The sequence below is a fragment of the Montipora capricornis genome, chromosome 10, assembly GCF_036669925.1.
Source record: "Montipora capricornis isolate CH-2021 chromosome 10, ASM3666992v2, whole genome shotgun sequence".
Taxonomy (NCBI): domain Eukaryota; kingdom Metazoa; phylum Cnidaria; class Anthozoa; order Scleractinia; family Acroporidae; genus Montipora; species Montipora capricornis.
In genome coordinates, this window is record NC_090892.1 from 18,580,196 (window position 1) to 18,586,887 (window position 6,692).

At 39.6% G+C, this 6,692-nt stretch overlaps 1 protein-coding gene across 1 annotated transcript in view; it reads right to left on the minus strand.

The window, feature by feature from the left end:
- Nucleotides 1-6,401: 6,401 nt before the first annotated feature.
- LOC138018362 (histamine H2 receptor-like) overlaps nucleotides 6,402-6,692 on the minus strand; it is a 7,435-nt gene continuing 7,144 nt past the window's right edge. The window contains exon 3 of the mRNA XM_068864969.1: nucleotides 6,402-6,692. This exon is cut by the window's right edge and continues 1,545 nt beyond it. The gene's annotated coding sequence lies outside the window, so the exon portion shown is untranslated.

Below are 6,692 nucleotides of genomic sequence, written 5' to 3' on the forward strand. Positions count from 1 at the left end.
TCCTTGAAATGATGGACATTACTAGAAGAGTAATTAGACTTATGGAAATAATACACAAAGGACTGATTAAAAAGGTTGTCGAGGAACATGAAGTTACTTGGCCCACTAATCTACAGCAAGAAATTGTCGAAGGTATGAAAACTGCCGAAAAAGAGGTGTTAAAGACGATGGAGGGAATATATCGGCATGATTCCAGAATTACGGGCAGCTAATGTGGTGTTCCAAAATCAGCGAACAGGGGACTTAACGATGCTTAACTCTGCCACCACTGCATTTGTGTCAGAAACATCAATTTTCCCCAATGAACAGAATATAGCAAAGTTCGAAGAACTTTTTGACCATAATAATGATATTTTATTGGCCGGGTAATCTACAGAAAGACCGCACTACAACCGTTGAACAAATTGCAGAAATAATTGCAGACGCACAAGGGACAGAGAAGGAAGAGGAAGAACTAGACGAAGGTGACCCACGAAATTGCGAGCTTTATAAAGTCGGAACTTGCAAATATCTACAGCGAGAATTTGTCGAACCTGCAATGACTCACTGGATAGGTTGCGAGTTTCCAAATTGTGGCAAATGGTGGCATGAACTATGTTTGAGTATTAAATTTCAAAACGACGAGGAAAGAGATCGATATGCTTTCATTTGCCCAAAGCACAACTGCGATCAGGTTGAAATATTCAGTACTGAAAAGCCAAAGGCAAGAAGAGAAGACAAATCGATTCTCTGTGGTAGCGGTGAAGCCTTCGTAAAAACTGGTGGCCAACAGAAGGAAACGCAGAAACAACATATGCATAGAAATAAGGAGCAATATGTAGAATATAAAGGTGAACTGCACCACATTTCAAACTTTCTATCTCTTCAAATAGGCGAAGCATATGTGCCATCAAGTGGACGTCTTTCTAGGTGGTTATCGACGTCTGGATGCGAGTTCTTCGATTCTCTCGAAAGTCGTTTAAATACAGACAAAGCAGAATTTCCCTTGAGAAATTTCATTGCACTCTTCGTTCCAGGCATTGAATTGACCGTAAGCAAAATTACCCGTATTATCCGTACGCTGAAGGCATCGACCTCGTTCCCAATACTACATGTAGACAAAGACAGTCTTCCTTTATCTGCGAGTGCGGCTTATACGCCAATTGATTGAGTTCGATTGTGTTCGGTTGCCGAACTCAATCGAACACAATCTAATGGATTGAGGACGATAAGGTTCGGTTTGTTCGATTGAGTTCGATTGGTTCGGAAATCGTACTCACACAGATTTCAGTGTTCGATTTCGTTCGATTGCCGAACTCAATCGACGGATTGGGTTCAATTGAGTTCGATCGAGTTCGATTTCCGAACATTCGATTTGCAAACCCGGGTCCATTTCAAAGCATCATACGTGATAAAGTAAGTGGTTGAGGTAAATTCTATGGGAATGACAGCCTGTGACTGAAATGACAATCTGGACTGCTCGGACGATAGTCATTAAGAAAAATTCAGAATTATTTACCCATCAGCTGTGGACAATTAAGCGTTTCCATAATTCACCAAAATTAAAAGATTCGTTATCTAACAAAACTTTGGCAGGGCTTATTCTTGACGAAAAGTTTGGACTGGACTGAAGTAAGCGTTTCGTTCGCTTGCAAAAGATACTTTATATTTACGAGGATGAATTAATAAAATGACTCCGAACTATCAGAATCCATATGTTTCAGGATCAAGGAAATAAACTGTATTCGTCAAATCGTTCTCTGCTTACCTTGCCTAATGTAAGCTTGAGTCCTATGTCATGGATTGAGACAAGATGAAGATAATTACGGAGCTCTCCTTTTAAATGTTCTCTTATTGTGAGAAGAAAGCGACTCCTTTGTTCAGTCATGCAATTTTTTAAAGCACTTTTACTTGCTATTTCAGCTACGATTTCGTGACGATTTGACCAAAAACGTACTGTGGAATATTAAACTAGCGAGGACGTTTTCCTGTAATTTCCAGGAGATTTAGTACGATTCATTTCGTCGACCACTCTTCACCTAGATATCCAGCAAGTCGCACTGAAATCGTCACTAGTTTTAAACTAAAACCTCTTAAATAGTTTCATGGTCAGCTTTTGTGGAGTTTTGCATTTAACGGCCTTACAACCTATCAAACTCTGTACGAGTTATGTTCCTAAATTTCGTGTTTTACGAGCGCGAGGGTTGGTTACACGTTCTGAAAATTGGCTGTTTGTTTTGACAGCTTCTTTCTAACCGCTCTGCAAATATCAGCTAGAATTTGTCCGTAAGTTTCTTTTGTTTTCGATGGTTTAAATAAATTCTCATAAGAAACATAACCAGCCGTACCCGGCTGAGACGCGTAAAAATCACACTGGTAAATTCTGCATTGATCGCTTGATCGATTGATCGGTTTGTTTTGACGGAAGTCAACTTGTGCTAACATGGTTATCTGTTATTGGCTAATTTGTTAATAAGACGTCAATCAGCGTTTGTCAAGTCAACCATTAAAAGGTGGGCGTTTTTCAAAAATAGGGTGTGTTCTTGCAAGCGTTCCCTCAGTCTCTTGCCCCAACTTTCGCGCGGCCACTTTCCGGAAAACCGTTTCGAAGCTCATCTGTCCAGCAGGAACACTTGCTACGCAGGCTACCTGAAGCGTGAAAAAGGTATCCCTCTAGGGCTCCCTCGGGGCTAAAAAGGTTAAGAATATAATCGTGAAGATTATTCTGTTCTGATTCGACAAGGGCTGAAAAATTATAATTTCCAAGTTGTACTATGTGCTGTCTCAACAAAGTTACTATACTAAATAAAGGCACGCGACAAAGACGGGCCGTAAACAACATATAGGTGACCGTGAGGAATTTTTATACTCTTAATACCAGCGACGTGCAAGATTTAAGAAAGCAGGTAACAGATTATAGTACAAAAAAACAGTACTCAAGCTGGATTAAAAGTCTTTCATAGCTGAACGGAAATTTGTAAGTCCTTCCTTTAGAATCGATCTAGCAATTTCTGTCGAATTTATAATAAAAAATCACTTTATCTTCTCTCACAATTCCTAATTAATAAATACGCGTCCTATTTTGAGAAAGTTTACCTTGGATAGTTATAGCGGTTACTATGCATAAGTGGATTTATGTTGAATAACAATGACAAAACTTGAATATCTTTCATGAACAGACGAATTTGCTTGGCTTTTTTCGCTGATATTGCCGTCGTAGATCTTGTGCTACAGTTTCCTAAAATCGTAGAGGAAAATAATTAATCTTTTGAGTGACTTTCCATCTCTGCAGATTTTGAAACCATCGGCTGCTTCAAAGACACCTCTAATCGAGCCATTCAAACAGTGGAAGGAAGAGATTCTATTCTCGATGGATCGTTATGGTACTCGAAAGAACCCCATTGCAAAGTGGGCCGTGGCTGCAATGCGAAAAGGGTACAAGACGTTTGCTGTTCAAGATGGACGATGGTGCACAGTCCATTGCTACAGTGTATCAGACTTTTGACAAGTACGGCAGATCTGCAGCCTGTGGGTCTGACGGTGATTGATGGGCAAACCAGGTCTACCTAACTAGCAGCTAATGAACTGAATGGTGTTATGCAACAACACTGGTAACTGATTGCTAAAGAATAAAAACCTCTTCTGCGAACGGGTTGTTTTTTAACATTTTTTTTTTGCTTTCGCTGCTATGGGACTAGCTAACTTTTCCTCGATCACAATTAAACTTTTTTAGTTCATTGTCACTGACGAATCATTTAGGGTGTGAACCATGACAATTCTCTTTTTCCTGCTGAGTTAAAGTACTTTTGATTTGTGGGTATTAGGACTGCCATGATTTTTTGTTTCTATTTTACCTTTAAATTGACGAGGACGCTAAAGAAAGGCAAATCCAATCGATTTCAGAATTGCTAAATCGCACCTTATGTTGGCCAATTTCTCTTTGAGCCCTTTTGTCATCTTATGAGAAATGGTTTCCTTAAAATGGGGAAGTCCAGAATTCACTTGCACCTTCCCATAATGCAATCCGCTTTGGCGGGGTTATTTACATAAGAAACAATCGAAGTTACTTACTCTTGGGACTGAATTTTTATTTGGCAGTCCCTTGATGTCTTATTCACTTATCCATTCCACCATAATGGGATTTCTCTGGGATTTTTTAATCTCTTCCCTTGCAGCTAGGAGTTCCAGATAGTGAGTGTATTTTTCACTGCCCAAATTTCATAAAAATGAAAGATACATATCAGTGGAGAGATGGTGGCAACTCTTGTTTAGCGAGCAAAATGTTCATTGCAGAAGGAGACCGACATGCAGTACTGCGTGAATAAAAAACAGAAATATAAAGGTCAGTCAAGCTTTTCCGCACTCGGATAAAAACACGAAACTGTGTCCATTTCTAAAAAGTCCCGAAAACTTTTTGAGCTCGAAAAGCCATTTGTGAAACTGCCATTAAGGAGTTCGTCTTTTAGTATGTTTTTACGATAGCTAAAAACCAAATGATTGACCTTCTTAAGGTTCAAAGGGAATGGTGATACCGAAAAAATCTCGGGACTTTCGAGACACGGGTCCCCGAACCCGAATGAGAATGGAACAATGACCCCTAATAAAGTCAGGTAAAGTCACAGCTTACGAGCCAGAAGGCTCATTAGGGCGGCGCGTATCTCCGGTTTCCGTAGCATGAAGCGACTAGGAGTATTTATACTCCCCCTGGATGGGATGCTAGTCCATCGTAGAGTTACCCCCAGCATTTCGCCGGTACCCATTTAAACACCTGGGTGGAGAGAGGCACCGTGAGAGTAAAGTGTCTTGCCCAAGAACACAACACATTTCCCAGTCAGGACCTGTCACGTAATTATTATTATTTTTTTTTTTGTCACCAGTTTGTAGATAGTTTTAGCCACTCGTCTTATTCGTTAGTGTGAGTGTTAACTATCTTTTGTACGATTCCCTAGTGTATTATGCATTATCTGATTTAGTGTTATAGAACTTCTTTTAAGTGTTGTAATAGACCCCTTGCATAAATGGCAATGTGCATCCTAAGCCTCACATTCATGTTAAAAATCCTTTGTCTAGAAACATAAGTACGAGGCTAAGGATGTACAAAGTATTGTTATTCAAATTTAGGCGCCATACAAGCAAAGGGTCTTTGTAGTCATCTAAAAAAACCATGTTTTGTCGTAATTTAAATAAATTAGTTTAACTATATATGGATGTAAAAAGTCGTGGGCGTGGGTTGGTTGTTGAAGTGGTGCAAGGTTTGTTGACAAGAGGGAAGGCCAATTTTAGAAGAAAGTGGAGGGCAGAAACGCTCAATCAGTCAATGCTGAAAGTCTTTAGCAGACCTCAACCGTACATCAAGACAAAACCCCGTTGTCTACGGTGGAGGAAAGAGCGAGGAGAATATTACTGTACCGCTCTTTAATGAAAAGGAAAACGGAAAAGCTGAGCGCCGGAGTTGACAAAAGAGGAACAGGAAAAATAAAGTCCGAGAAAGATGGAAGGCGCCGGAGAGCAAAAGCAGAAGCGGACCGAGAAGCAGTTGGTTTAAAGCTGCATTGCTCGCTGAGGTTTGGTTTGTGGGTTAGTCGGTTTGTTGGTTTGTTGGTTAGTAGCTTTTTGGAGTGAAAGCGAAGAACTGAACTGAACTGTTTAATATTGTAAATATTCAAAGTAAAGTATTTAGTTTATTTTAATTAGTGTTGTCATTTAAATGTATATAAAGCATAAAGAAAATCTAAGTAAGATTAGTTAATAGATTAGAGTCACTGTACTAACTGTTATACTTGTTGTTAACTTATATCTTTTATTAAAAGTCGTACGCGTTTTCTTAAAATTCATACTGTTAGTGCGGGTTTGTGCGAAGGGGTGTGAAGTGCATTGTCTTACACTTAGTTTTATAATGTTCGCTCCTCGCAATCTTGCGAGACCCAGGGGATCGCGAACCGTCACAGGACCCCAACCCGGACCACTCGATTCGGAGTCCTGCGCACTAACCATGAGGCCACCGCGCCTCCCACAATGACCCCTAATGGTTGTTTCAAAATTGCGGAACGTCAGGGCCCGGTTGTTCGAAAGCCGATTAACTTAATCTAGGATTAGTGTAAGCTTTTGTTCATTTTTTTTAACTTTTTGGTAAAAATTTCTTTTGTTCATTTTTGTTTTTCAAGATTAACTTCTTCTAATGTAAAGTTTTGCCGAAAATCAGCGTTAAACAGCATTTGGGAGTAGAGAAATAAACTTCTGTGTTAATTTTTAATCTGGGATTAGCGTTAACAGGATTTTGAACAACCGGGCCCAGGTCAAAATCACGAGGTAAATCAAACTTCCAGAATTAAATTCCGAAAATTTTCTGATCCATGCCAGAAGGAGGATGACTTCATGGTCATAGCTCTATGCCCAAGTTTCCTGAAGATTGCCTTGAACATGGTGTACATACAGACATACAAACTTTATTTTAGCTCGGATTTTCGGCAGAGTAGAACTATTAAATACACATTGTAAATGCATGTCCTGCATTACTAAGTTAAATGATCAGTCAAGTATGATGATTATCCGGTCTTTCGAATCTTGTTGGGAACTCCAAAACAGTTTACCATACTCTTCCAAACATTATCCCTGCAGTGGACAAGAACATGTTCGTTTATGAGCCATGCATAAGCCGAGCATGGGATAAACTGAATGACCAGTATTGCTATTTACTAACTTTTAACGATATT